This window comes from Meleagris gallopavo, chromosome 1, assembly GCF_905368555.1.
Source record: "Meleagris gallopavo chromosome 1, MGAL_WU_HG_1.1, whole genome shotgun sequence".
Lineage (NCBI taxonomy): Eukaryota > Metazoa > Chordata > Aves > Galliformes > Phasianidae > Meleagris > Meleagris gallopavo.
Window position 1 is genome coordinate 20,253,997 of NC_139404.1, and position 15,182 is coordinate 20,269,178.

Genomic DNA, 15,182 nt, shown 5'->3' on the forward strand with positions numbered 1-15,182 from the left:
TGAATGCCCATCTCCAAGCTATCCAAGTTCAGTTGAATAAGGACAAGTGGGAACCTAGAGTAGAGCAGCAGCAAAGTCTCCCAGGCACGTACTACTGTAAGAATTTACTCTAATCATCTGTTAAAGGTCAACTGTTCTTCTCTACTATTAGTGGGATTTGAACAGGGTCCCTCAATTTTTCAAGGCATCACCCAACTCCTCAGACTGATGTGATCACCCCTTCTAAATTCTGGCATGGAACTTCTTTATGGACTAACAGGGTGGAGGTGCTGTTCTCAGATTCTCTTCTGTTCTAATTCTCTGCCCTGTACCTTACAGCAACATTTCTACTTCAAATAACTGCATGTAAGGCGATGCTGGTGAGATAGAGGGAACAAAAGCATCTCACACACCACTAAGAATAACACGAATGCTGTCTTTCATGAGGAATGTGACTTTGGTGAATCCTGATCTTGAGATTTTATCCATAGTTGCCCAGATATTCCATCTACATGAAAATCTTTAGATGATGGTCACTGCCATCACAATGTCACTGACAATTCCAGAGACACTGTTCTCTCTTCAGGGCACTCAGGTATTCATTGCCAGTAACTGCATCCTGGAAAGTCAATAATTCCCTTCCCAGAGGCCATCACAGGTTAGCATATAAGCAAGATTTCCACTGAATTTCCATGAGGTCCCACCTTTCTTTGCATTACTCAAAGATTTACCACCTTTCTGAAGTGCTACCAAATGATACAAAGTCCATTTAAGGAAGAGCAAAACACACTGAAGGTCCATGCTGAAGACTAATTCACTTCCACAGTTAGCCAGTTAGCGTAGTTTAATTTTAACACAAACCATTTTGCAGCAATTCTCAAGAGATTGAAATCGCATAGAAGGAAAGTTCTCCTTTTACAGCTTGCAGATACTTTTTGGCAGTTCTAAACAAAGCCATCTTTAACTGGAGCTCGAAGAGCATCCTTAAGTAGGCTCTTTCATTCCTGTTCTGGAACCTGAACAATAGAAACTGAGATAAAAGCAACTTTCAGTCACAATAAATACATTGTTCCAGTTTAATTAGTGTTTTGCCAATACAATTGGTGTGTAAGAGGTCAGAGGAACAGAAAATTGTATACTGTAGAGATCATGCTGTCAGGTAGCACATTAGAAATATTAAAAATGTTTTCCATGACTGTTCTGCAACATACCCACATTGGACCAGCAGAATAGCACGTGCACCAACCAATTTTTTGTGAGTGGGAAGCTGAACCCTGTAATCTCTTTATCATCCTGTCAGTGAGTTAATGGTCATTACCGTGAACAGATTCTTATTTTATCAAGCAAGTCAAGGCATCACGATGCTTTTCATATGATAATAACAACGTTTTACACCACAATTAAACAAGCACAAATTTTTCAGCTTTAGCACAGGCTTAGTTGCAACCATGCAACTTACAAACACCACCTTAAAATCTTATCAGACACTTCTGGAGTATACTGTTCTCTTTATGACCAAATCTCTCTCATTCCCTCTCCTCCAAATACAATACAAAAAGATTAGAGATGTAAACAACAGGGAAAACTCTCGGCTGAGAAAAAACCCTTCCTATATATTGTAACATTACCATCCAGTGCACAGACATGGAGCTTAACAAAGAGCTTAACATGTGTTTTCATTCAAGATTACAAAAATTCCAATGAGTGCTGATTTTTGTTATCAGCACTAAAAATATTCTAACAAACATCCTATGTCAACAGTTACATATTTTGAAAGCAAAAATCTCCCATTGGGCTTTATTTGTTATCAGCAAGAAGACATTTTGCAACATTTTGTTTCCAACTCCCCTTCCACAAACAACAATCACCACTGCTAATTTCTTAGATTTTTCAAAATATTTTACTGGTCTAAACAAGCACATAAATCAATTTTCATTCAAGTATGAAGACCTCCAGAGTTAGATTTAAATTTTTTTTGTATTGTTTTTGTGCGTTTCTTTTTTAAGATATCCATGTTTTTGAGTGGTAGTGGTGGTTTGGTTCGGTTCTCAAAGGATGATTCTAATCTTATCACTGAATAAAAAACATAAATCAAGAACTGGACTGCAGCTAAGTGTGAGCACACAAACAACAGCAGAGAGACTGCGCATGCAGTGTTGATCTTGGACCCCAGGAGGAATTTTATTAAAAGTTCAATGATCTTCAAAGATGACTCCTGGAGACTCCTGATTTTCTGTGTTATCTCGGGATACCTCATGTACAGCAAAATAATAATAAATAAAGAAATAGCTGAGTCGCAAGTCCACTTCTGCAATACCTCCCAGATAAGAACTGCTGTTTCCTTTTTTAAATTGGAAAAGTCTGGAGAACTGGAGGAAGAGAGAGAGAACACAGGGAAGAAACAACTTCCCTCAGAGAAGCACTCCAAGCTCATGCTTACTGTACTGTAGTGCTCTCCCAGGACAGAAAACTCATCCACCACATAAATCTATTACATGTGGGGCATGATGAAAGATGTGAGAGCACTGGAGAAAAATAGGCTGTGACTGCTGCCAACAGTCCCTGTTTGCAATGGTTTCTCCTCCCAGGGTGGGCACACCAAAGAGAGTGTGAGCTACCCATGATCAATATACACCAACGTTAGTGCCATGTCCATTCTGGGCCAAAACCAAACCTATGATCAATGGGGAAAGGCTCTTTGGTTGAGTGCTGTCCTCCAGAGCCATTCCTCTTAACAAAACCACACTTCATTGGTATGAAATAAGGCACTGCCAGATGGTAAGACACAACATTAACATGTTGTATGGTAATCTATGTTTAAAAACAGTTGAAGTCCAGATTTTAAAGTATAATTAATGATTTCTGGGTGCTTAGTTCAGTTTCCTTTGAAGAAATGCTGAGTTTAGCTTCTGGAAGAAATTAAAAAAACAAAAGCTGGCTCCCTTAACAACTCTTAAGCTCAACCAGCTTTGGGTTGAGGTACTCAAATACCTTGTTGTTTTGGGATGGTTGCCATGAGGCCCTCTTCAGAACAACCTCAGAAAATGAATTAAGCCACAATACATCATGTATTAAAAAGCAAAACTTATAGTCCTCGCAGCAGATTCCTCCATAGTCTCTGCTCAGCCTTTCCTGGGGGCACAGGATGGGCCAATGAGGTAAGCAGGGTATGAACTTGCTGCAACTACCATGTGTGTGCTCTTCCCTGCAGTAAGCATGAGGTATCAGACTGGTCAGCAGGTACCTTGGCTTTGGCCTTCACCCATCCCAGCAGCATGGGGCATGTGCTTACACCCAAAGCATAGACACAGCCCCACAAGCTAACCAGCATGCTGTGGCATCATGCCTTGTCCCAGTAGCCCTTCTGCAGGAAAAATGACTGGCTACCCAGACATGGATGGCTTGTTGTAGCTGATTTGCCATCAAAGATTGTCAAGAACGGAGTTCATTGCTTAAATAACAGTGAATCATTATAGGTGCTACAGCTTGGTCTGAACAGAGGCCCACACCTACCCGTGTGCCTCCCAAATCCAAGACCATCAGCCACTCATGTGTGAGGCATCAACCAGCCTTGAAGGCCACCAGCTGGATGACCCAAGCTGGCAACCACTACACTTGGACACATCCAACCAGGCAGCTACCCTCCAGGAGCTGTTCATGTGTACCCAAGTGTCCATTTGGGCATGGGGCCGACCTCCACTGAGGGACTGTAAGACCCTAGAAAGGTGATAAGTCCTACATAGAAGGGGCAGAGACACAGATCAAGTCCTTTTTCATAAAAAGACAACTAAAAGATTGGTTGAAAAGACCATCTAAGATGTCTTTATGAGTTCAAAGTCTAGCCTACTGAATGGGGATTTATGGGAGCATATAACAGCTAAGCATAGTTGTTTGAGCTCACTGTGGTTCAAGTCTCCCCATTCCTGACATCTAATACAAACGGAACTCTGCATGTAGAGGATCAGCTGGGATAGCTACACTGGTTCTGATGCTCTTGAAGATACTCCTACACCAAAGATACCAACAGCAAGAAGCGTGTAGTTCACCTCCTCTGTCCTGGCATTGCCTAACTGTCAGGTGAAACAGAAAAAAGATGCTTCTTCTGTCTTAATATTTATCTGCTTTTAGATGTGTTTATGGCTCGGCCTAAAATGTCTGAAAGGAATTTAGTTGTGCACTATGCACCCTAGTCCTACTGAGCAGAACCTAATTTTACAAGTGACACAAAAAGCAGCCTCCTTTCCATGCTCACACAAGATACACACTCAGAATTTAAAAACAAAAGAAAACAACAACAACAAAAAAAAAACAACAACAAAAACCCTCAACAACAGCTCATGTGCTTTCTGCTAACCAAAGAATGCAAATCAATTGGTGCTGGCAGACTATATTCTTCCCTCAGATTTAGAAAGATCTTCCATGCAGAAGATGCTGTATGTGACAAAGAATTCTGTCTGCCATAGCATTCTATTAAATTCTCAATTAGAAAATAAAATAGATAGTAATATTACACTAGCCGTTTCCATATAGTGGTCAACAATCTTCCCTATAGCTACAATACTTACAGTGCAACTATCCACCAAAAAGAAACCTGAATTGCCTCAAATTACTGCTGCAGCGTTGAAGTGCGTGAACTGCCAAAGTAGACAGGAAGTTAATAGATTTGTTTATGGACTAGACAAAGCTTAATTAAATGAGGCATCTCTGAAGAACAGTAAACCCTCTCTTCTCCTGTCCTTCCCTTCCCCCCTTTTTTTCTTCCCAGAGTATCTTTCTCCTAGTGGCATTCCTCTTCCTAATAATCCCATCACAAATGACAGATATGTTATCAGTCATCACTGGGATTTGACACATTCTTAATACCTGTCACGACAGCTCTGAAGTCTGCATGCTACCCCATTGTATTCCACAGCAATTGCAGGAGGTAATGGACACATCAAATCGCAGTCAATGGCTCTGCTTCATTGGATTGCTGAAGGTTTGCTGTATAGAAGCAAATGCTTAAAAAAAGCTAATCTATCTTATTCAAAATTACACACTGAATAAGTAAATATAAACCATTAACCACTACAAATAGCTTTTGTACTTTCTTGCCTATGTTCATTCCTAGATAGATTGGACATATTGTCAAATTGTTATCGTATATTTATTGATAAGAATGGTTATTTAATTTTTTTTAAAATCTGTAATAATAACAGTAAAAAAGAGATCAATGAATCAAAGTCTTTATTGAAAAGATTAAAGTGTTACATTGGTAACATGGGAGTGTACTGTTGCATCATCTTTAGTAGAGAATCTGATGCAAAAGTAAGGTGCAAGTCAAGGCTGGAGCTAGAGTTGTCAGAGATAAACACTTGAACTTACACAAAAACAGCGAGACCATGAAGTGTGTCATTCTTCAAAGCAATGTCAATGCTTAAGCATTGTAAAGGTGAGATGTGAGCACTGAGAAATACAAGTTTCAAAACTGAGCAGAGCCAGGGGGAGTGAGGAAAGGGACTCAGCATGGGAGAGCTTCATGTCTGGGACAAAAAACAAAGACAGAATCTTACCACTGAGCGATAAGGACAAAAACCACCAACAGGTAGGTGTGTGAGTCCATTTCTACTGTCAGCTGATTTCTATGGACTTCTAGTTTGTTCAAGCCTCCAAAAGAACTGTGATAAATATGGACTCCACAGAACCAGTTCAATACCAAAATCTCTGAACAGATATATTTTCTTTAAAACAAACTCAAATTTTCCTTCAGAAGACCCTGCTCATCTGCGTACAATACCTTTCAGGCACAAAAGTGAAATAATTTCTTACTGTAACATCTCTTCAGAGATGAACTTAAAGACTTTCTTATTTTAACTGAGCTGCTGCGAAGCACCATACAGCCAGTCCCTGCCAACAGCATATGAACTGCAAGGCAGCAGCAGGCCTTGCCATTAGCAAATGCAATCATTTCTTGTTCTCAATGCATTTACAGTTTTGCACAAAATTTTAAAAAAAAACAACATCAAACCACAACAAAAACAAAAACCCCACACAGATTAGAGACAATGCAGCCCTGTGCACACAAGTAACTTAAGGCCTTTTCAGCAAGCCAATAAAGCAAGAGCAGAACAGCGAGTAGCATGCTGGAGTCAAATGAAAATGTCTTAGTGACATCAATGAGCTTTGGAGAAAGTCTGGAGTCAGTAAGATAGGCAGCATACACTCAGCAACCTAAAGAACTGCACATCCTTTGGTCAAAATTACCAAGCAATATTAAGGGGTCCCAAAAGGTTGTTTGCATTTAGAAGAAATTTATGAGCAGCCTGTTGTTTGTTGGTGACAGTGGTTGACTTTTTGTTTGTTTAAAACCAGTGGAATTACCCAAGAGCAGATCTTGCACCTGTAAGCATTCAGGTGCAAAGCAATGGCATCTGGGGCAGCAGGGACTCCAACCCATGATGTGTCTTGACAGTATGCTAAATCCTGCCCTGTAGTAACAGCATCGATTGAGTATAACCTCACCCAGGCAGTATGAAGTGCTCTTAGAGAAGGCTAAGTTTGTAGCAGTGGGCTTCATACCATATCAGATATTGCCTGTACTTCAGCAAGCAACGTAAAAACACACCATGAACACACTTGGCATCCCAACTTCTCTTGTCGACCTTGTGCCAGAGTCTGCTCCGGGTCCCACGTATGCTGCTGTGCTGCACACAGCCGTGGCAGCCCCACCGCGATGTCTTCCCAACAAGTACTGCGATCTGGCCGCACTCCAAGGAGCATTACAGCTTCCCCTGCTGCCTGCACTCCCGGTTATTCCTTTCATATACACCCTCAGCTGTAAGCAAATCAACATGCCAATCGCTTGGGACACATGGCTTAGCTTATACTTAAGACTTGCCATTCGGGTTTGTGCTTTGGACATTGATTTCTATTGTCTCAGCTATCATTCAACAAAAGGGCATTTAATTGCAGTCTCATTTAGTCTGGGGGGAGGAGGGGAACAACTTTTACCAGCCCTCTGATTGATGGCAGTCATTAGTACCTTCCAGCACAATGCCACTTATTAGAAGCCCCATTTCCATGGGAAGTTCATTGCCACACAAGTGAACTGGGGCTGCGGCTGCACTCTTTAACAACTCCAGAGACGTGAAATGAGTCTGCAAAAAATGCGTATGCCAGCCACCCTTTTAAAAGTGGAAACTTTGAAGATTAATGAAGTTTGAAAAAAGCTTCTTGAAAGAAAAAAAAAAAAAGAGAGAGAGAGAAAAGAGAAAACTTAGGAGAAAATTCACTGTTTCTGTTTATTTTCTCGAGCACCAACATGTAGTTACTTAAATGGTTGTAAGACAGCACCCAACCCGATCGATACTTCGGTACACTCAGCTAACGCCAGGAAGCACTCAATATCCCCACACATCAAAGTTTATAATTGCATACCATGAAAGGCAGTGCTGAAGAATTCCATAAACTATTTTGCCCCTTATAGGAGCATTTTCTATTTCCTTTGTGATGGAGGAATGAAGAAATTTAATATCCACATTCAATATCCTATATGTTCTGTAGAGCAATGAGCCACACACGCAGTGTTCTAGCCAAACTGCTGACCGTGGACTTTTAGTACTCAGTTCATTTTATTAAAAAGCACAGGGATGCTAATCTTCCTTTCAAAGGAACAGACCTCAAGAAACAACCAGATCAGTGAAGGCTTCTTGAAAAGGAAATACCATCTTTTATCAGTCCAGTTATGAGGAACTTGCAGTAATTTCAGTAAAAGTCTAATATCTGCTTTGAAAATTATAATGATGCAAGTTATCAAAACGTTTAATCGTCGCAGAATCTAAGACCAAGCCCATTTTGAACATCAAACCTTCCAGCCAGGCGTACAAACACGCCACGTATTATCAGGCAAGCCTTTGTGCAGTTTTGGAAGCCTTTTCCATCGGGGAGTCAGCTCGCTAAGGCTGACTGCAGGGAGCTGATGCGTGGCCAAACACACGGCTCAGTTGTGGGAGCGCTCACCCCAGCCTGGCACAGAGGCCTTTGCATCCACAGAAAAGTGCTCCTGGCTACTCTCAGGGCACACCCTGTGTTATCCACATAATTGATTTAAAATTTCATTGCAAAATTACAGAAACTGCTCTGCTATTATTCCCTTTTAGCAGGTCCACCCGTCCTCCGCAGGACGTTCCTCAGTGATACTCGTCTTCCCTCATGCATATTTCTAAGTGAGCTTAAATAGCTATTTTCATGCTTCCCCCTACATTTTGAAAAATCATGGTTTTAGGTAGATAAATGAATGTGTGTAGGAGGGAATATTTTTTTTTGTTTTAAAACAGCTGTCTTCATTGTTATTCATTTTGCAGCTCACATGCATGTAAAGCTATATTTTGATCCCTCCCTTTCCCAATAGTTTCCAAGCGAAAGTAAAAACTTCGTACAAAGAAGAAGCATGTAAAAAACAAAAACCAAAGAACAAAAACTACTCCCAAACTGGCATGCAGCCAGTTGCCAGCTAAATGATATTATACACTCGGTTTTCTTAACAAGGCTCTTTGCAAATTTTATTTTCCTCTCCCATTGTTTTGTTTCTCTTCAGTGTCAGACAGGAGACACGTGTTTCTCTTTCAGTAAAGGCTAAGTACTACCTTCCCAAAAGTATAGTACGTGGATAATTATTACCAGTAGTGGAAGGCTGACATTTCAGCTGCAGAGACAATTCCAGAGAAATGCTTCACATTTCCCTCCAACCTCGTTCCAGACTGGAAGGAGCACTCCAGCAGCACTTCCAGGAATGTCACCAGTACCCAACAAGCAGTCTAAATGGTGTAAAACTGATTAGCAACTAAAGAACAGACCAAGGACCATGTTTGAGTAACCCCTCTGTCATTCTTCACTTCAGGTCTCTTTGGATGCTTAAGTTTAAAGAAAACTCTTAGCTGGACAAAGGGGTTTCACAAGCCAGTTTCTGAGAATCCTGTCAGGCCAACATAAGCTAATCAATGTGAACAGGTCCTGGAAGAGGACTGGATCGAATCTCTCTGATTGTCCACAGAGATGCAGTCAAACCTGAACACTTTTGAGATTCAGTTTAATCACACATCTGCTCAGTGTCCCAGTGGGAGACTCAGAACCTAAGTGCAAAATTAGGGCAAGTGCTAGCACAGCAGTCAGCCGGAGCATCTTGCTGGCAGCAGCACAAACCTTCTCTCCTAGCAAACATACCAGCTATAAATAGGTTTATGAATACAGAACCTCTGCCAAGCTGCTCCTTCTTTCTTTTCTCTTTTCTTTCTTTTTTTTTTTTTTTTTTGCTAATCTTTAATGCCTCTTGCAAAATTGCCTCCTAAAAGTTTTATCTCCATTAATAGTAATAAACATTTATTATATGCTTCAGCAACATCTGAAAGTTTTGAAGAATAACAACAAATTTGCCGAGAAAAATAGAACACTGTCCCATTTAAAAAAGCCAAGTGCATTAAAAGAAAAAGCAAGCTTACCTCAAAAAATTCACATTAGAATTGCATGTGTAGACCCTGCTTGGGAGAGACGAGCTGACTTCTGCTGGGTCTTCAAGAGGGACACAGTGGTGTCTGGGTTTAATCGTGTCCAGCTGTGCTCTGAAGGTACCAGGCCAGCCCCAGACCTGAGCCCTGTGCTGTCACCGTCAGTCTTCTCAACTGGAACAACAGAAAATGATCTTAGCATGCAGTGCTTCAGCTTCAAGACCCAATGATGGACATTTGCACTGACTGCTAGAGATTCAATACAGCCTTATACAAAGGGAAAGCCATTAACACTGCTGCTGTCAATAAGTGGTTCTCACTTGGCCTTTCCCAAGCAGAGGTGCCCTCTCAACACATCTTGGGAAAATGCAAAGCCCTTAAAAGCTATTTACAAAGCATTCTAACTCTCCCTTGGAAGGGTCACGTTTCTTGAAGATAATGATAAGTCCACAACAAACTTACTTAGACATCATCTGTGGCAAGAACACTTTATGATAAGAATTTGACTTTGAGCTGTCAATGCTTGGCTCACCAAATAAACCAGTGCTAATTTCAAACAGAGGTATTAAACAAAGACTTAAATTACCTTGTACTTTCATCTACTCTAATTCTCTTGTGTTCCTTTTTTCCCCCTTTTCCCTCTCAACCCCTACATAGTTCACCATCCATTTTCAAGGATGGATGCCTAAATGAAGCCCTTTATTAAGCCTCAATTTTTAAAAGCAATGTCACCTTGCAGTTTCCTTTCACTTCAGAAATTAAATTCCAGGAGCATATTCTTGAAAAGCCTACATCTATACTTATTTCAACTTTCTGGGGAATAATTGAGTATGGAAAGTAAGATTTAGCCTGATGAAAATTTTATTTCCATTTAAAAATAAAGAGGAATGCACAGAAAAGAACTTTTTCCCCTGTCTCCCTCGTTTTTTCTCTTCTGAAAGGTGAAGACAAAGGAGACGCATTACAATTCCATTTTTTCTCTATCAAAAATCTCACTCACCACCATGTCCTTAAGTTTTCAGATAGTAGAGCAGGCCGCCAAATACTATGCTATGTTCTTAGCATCTTGGCCTCGTGGGCCCTGCTCTGAGCAGGGTGTTGGACTGTATGTCCTCTAGTAGATCCTTCCCAATCTAAGTTATCCTGAGATTTTTTTCTGAACGACTTGTTCTGGCAGTCCAATTCCATGAGAATTTTACATATAAAATCTCTTAAGAAGGTATTTTTAATCTTAAATTATCTTCTCAGGTGTCATAAACTCAAAGACCTTTAACATGTTTAGAGAAAACTAGCACTGTAAGAAAACTAAGAGAACAGACCATAGGCCCTCACTTGGGCAGTGCTGAGAAAGAGCTTGGGGGAAAAATGGGCTAGTATTTACTGTAGAAGAACTGCCACATTCACAGGAATACATTTTCTATCTGTGATTCTGAAGTCAGGACACTGTTTTTAAAATCATCTTGAGCTCAAGTGTCACCTGGGTTGTGACAACTGTCACAACCATTTACAGCAGAAGGAGTGTGATTGCACACCTCACACCCCACCCTACCTGTGGTTCCCCAGGAACTGGGGTCACACAGCCCACAGCTCCTGCACCTCTACCCGACTCATGGTGACCTACACAGGCTGAACCACAGAACTGGTTGGCAGGCTTACTGAGCAGCAAAGAGCTGACTTTTCAAAGAGACCCACAGAAGACAACTTGCTCATGACTTTTCTTCTCCCAAATCCTTAATCATATTTATATATTTTGAATAATACTAGACCCAAGGCATGTAGTACAAAAAGTTCAATTTCTCTGTGTACCAGCTCTCATCGGAGAGGAATAAAAACATAAATTAAAAGATAGGCTATCCAGCGATTAAAATTCAACAATTCCAGCCCTAAGACACAATAAAGACAAGACATTAAAATATAATGTTTTCTACCATTAAGGTGGAAGAATGCCACAGAGGAAGTTCTCCTCAAGTCCAACCTCATTTGTGTTGCTCTTCAAAGCTTAATACTCATCTTCTCTATCCTTCTCTCTGTTTCCTTTCAGGAATTTCAGATATTCCCCTCCTAGTCCCAGCACTACGCACACTGGCCATCCAACTCCATCACTGCTGGTGGAACCACCTCAGCAAGAAAGGGCAAACACTCTCAACACACCACTAGGCTGTGGGACTAACCAGGAGGGAGATGCATATCCTTTCTTCATTTTTCAAAAATCACAAGCAAAATACAGCACATTTGCAGCTTTATTGTAATAACATGATTTCAAAGAAAAAAACATCATCACCTGTTTTAAAGCTGAGCCTTTGCCTCAGAGTCTAAAAGAACTGTTTGAAACAGAGGATTTTTTCTTCAATACCTTCCCTATCGTTTGCTTTGAAGCTCATTATATTAGTGAGAGCAATTGAGGAGCTAAGTCAAATCTAGGAATCCTGAGGAGAGCTGTGCATGACGCACAGCTGGTATGTAGGTCTGTGGCAAGGATGCAGGTCAAATCACATCAGTAGGACTCCCAAGAACACGGAGTGCCTCAGAGAACATGGGACAGACACCAGCTCACAGGCTGGACCCCAGCAGCAGGGAAGATGCTTTGTTCACTCCTCAGCAAAGGGGACAGACCAGGCTGCTCAAACCTTCCAGGCTTACCCAGAAGATCATGAACAGTACAGCATTATTATTTTTTTGTGTCTAATGCCATTTTTCAAATAAATTTAAGGGAAAAAGCAACATTACACTTATAATCCACTATCACCTGCCAGTGACTGCAGCGTGCCCTAAAGCATGTCTCAGCTATTATTCTAGCTGGCTAGATGAAGGTCACTGACACTGCTAACACCTCTGACATTTTATAATCAATTGCCAGCATTTACAGAGGAGAAAATATCTCTGGCATTGAGCACACTTGGAAAGAAAGAAACTCATTTCAATTACTCTTAAGCTTGCTGTCTCTGATAGCCAAAACATGAAACGACGATGCAACCTAGCCAGCCAAATATTAGTGAGATTGGTTTCTGGCATCCAATGCCATATTCTGTTTGTATATAAACAACTGCAGTTTATCTGCCTCTTTAAAATAACTGCAATATGAATCATCATAAGGATAGCAGCAAAGAAACAGTCAAATACTTGTAATTGGAAAAAATATCATTTAATTCTCAAAGCAACTGACTACAAATACCAGACAAGCTAGCACTGAACACCTACTGGAGCATTCTCATACCTTGTGAGGCCACTCTTGGAAGCAGTGCTGACCTTTATGAGGCCCTCTGCTGCTAGAAAAGTCTGACATTGCATATTCATCCAGTGCCTGCTTTCATCTCGAGGACAGGAACCGAGATTCCCGCTCTTTAAACGATCCTTGATTTTTAGTCAGATGTTATATTTCCCTCCCTTAGAAGTGAGGACAGAGAACTTAGGAAGAGAGATTTCAAAACAATACTTTGTAAACAGTTCTCAAGTCCCCTTTGATTTATAAGCTGCCAAAATGTTGGATGAGTTCAGCAGCTGGGAAGCCTGAGATTTGACAGCTCTGCTCTTACTCAGTGGTTCAAAGTGGTTCAAAGGAATCACTCTGAATTAATGCAGAGCCTCAGAGAACATGGAGATCTCAAACTTAAGACCTCTTAAAGACCACTGTTTCCGTTAAAATTCTTGCTCCTGAGAGTCCTTCCAGTGTTCCAGCTCCTATTACAAGCCATCACTCAGCTCTTGCTATTCACGGGAGCTAGTTGCCTTATGGGATAATGTTTGTGTCAAATACAATCGCTAAAGGCGCTCCAATTTACACTAATAATTGTCATTAGGAAAAGAAAAAAATGGTTGCATTTTTGTCAGAAAAGAACCATTTCCCAGTGTTTAGCATAGGCTGGATAATGGTCACAGGCAGCATCTTGGCTCAGCGGGAAGCACCGGTAGGTGGTAAATGAGAGTGCTGCAGAGGGGACAGATATTTTTCAAGGGGGAAGAAGGAAGAGTGTCTGCCGAAGGAGGCACCCTGACGGCACGAGATTTATGCATCCACCCTCATGTCAGTCAGGGAGGAGGGAATCATTATGCAGGGCCAGCTGCAGGGGTGTGCGCTGCTGTCTGGAGAAATTAGAAGTCTAGCAATGAAAGATAAAGAAGGGAGAAATGACAGAGTGAATGAAAACCCCATGATAAACCCATTTAGGCTCTCTTCTCCCCAGGATGAAAGATGAAGTGTAATCTTTTTGGCATATATCTTGGCTGAGACTCAAACAAATATGCCTAAATATACACATGTGCACACCCCAGAGATGCGCACTGCCACTGTCCACCAAGATGACCACTAACTTCAAAGAGTACTAAGCAGGACTTCTTCTCCTGCATAGTGAGTTATATTCTGGGGAAAGATCTGAGCATGTGAAAACACTTTTGATTCCAGTAAGTCTCATCTGCTCCCGAATGTCTTCTTTGTTTAAACACCTTCGAAGCAATCCTTCCATTTGAATACCTCAGGGGAGTGGCAGTGGAAGGAAAGGAAGTGGAGAAATGACAGAAACGCAAGACGCTGAAAAGCAACGGAGCTCAGGCTTTGTTGTTTGGCTTAGAAGTTTCCAATTTCATGTGGCATTCCTGCACCAAAGAGAATTTGTGTCCAAGTCAGGCAGTTCTGCATAACTTCTTGTCCTAGTTAAGACAGTGTTTCTTTTTCTCCCTCATCAGTATAGTCAAAGAAACAAAATACTCATAATACTTTTTCATTATGTTTGTTAATAAAAACAGTGTTGAGTTAGGCTCTCAAGTCCTACTGGTAATGGCTAGCAAAGGAATAGCGAAAGAGTGAGCAAGAAAAACAATGATCGTGAAAGCCCCTTGTTAAAATTCCACCCCTCAGCCTACCAGGGGATGTGTTTGGTAATTTTTCCTTCTGCCTGTCTTGATCATTACTAAAGCCTCAGGGCCTGTGAAATTCTTCCAAGAATGCTAATGCCCTGCGAGAAGCAAAACAGTATGAAAAGGAAACTGTTCAATGAACATCTTTCTGAGGCAGGAGGAAGGGAGGATGCACTCTGATATCTTATTTTCAAGGTACATACACTGAGCAATGGTGTTAGCCTGATTCTTTACCACGAACAGAAGAAATAAATTATGCCCAGCATGCCAACACTGTGACTTATGCCATTTTCTGTCCTTCAGTATAAGATCCTTGAACAGTTTTATAAGAATGTTTTGTTCATGTATGAGCATGAGAATTAGAAAAAACACAACAAAACAATTCTACAGTTGGAGTCTTCCTTTCCACAACATATATATACATTCAGAAATGTGGGTATTTGCTTTTCTTTTAAAATACTTAGAAAAAAACTCCCCTCTTGCTTTGTTTTTCTTTTTCTTTTTCTTTTTTTTTGTTGTTTGTTTGTTTGTTTTCCTTGTACAAGGCAGCTCTTTTGCAATATTCTTCCTGGCTGTGTGATCTATCAAAAGTTAAAGAGGATTATGCTATCAGATTTCAGATTAACCACTGACCACATTTGTGACTACCTGCCATGTTACACAATCACTTACACCTGTACTCTGTGAGTCCAGCATCTTAAAGCTTCAGATAAGTAATTCCACTCCCAAATCTATAGCTGGGGGAATTGAGACATTGAGTCATGGTGCAAATGGGGTACAAAAGTGGAGAACGTGGCCCTCTGATGAATTAAAACAAATGGAAATCACACACACGCAGACTGAGGAAACGTAACTCTGAAAGCCAGTGTT

The 15,182-nt window shown here is 40.9% G+C and overlaps 1 protein-coding gene across 3 annotated transcripts in view; it reads right to left on the reverse strand.

Annotated features, from left to right (window-relative positions):
• PLXNB2 (plexin B2) overlaps positions 1-15,182 on the reverse strand; it is a 249,335-nt gene that overhangs the window by 163,836 nt on the left and 70,317 nt on the right. For all 3 annotated transcript variants that reach the window (XM_085218291.1, XM_085218311.1, XM_085218302.1), the window contains exon 3: positions 9,456-9,635. The gene's annotated coding sequence lies outside the window, so the exon portion shown is untranslated. The remainder of the gene's footprint in view (positions 1-9,455; positions 9,636-15,182) is intronic.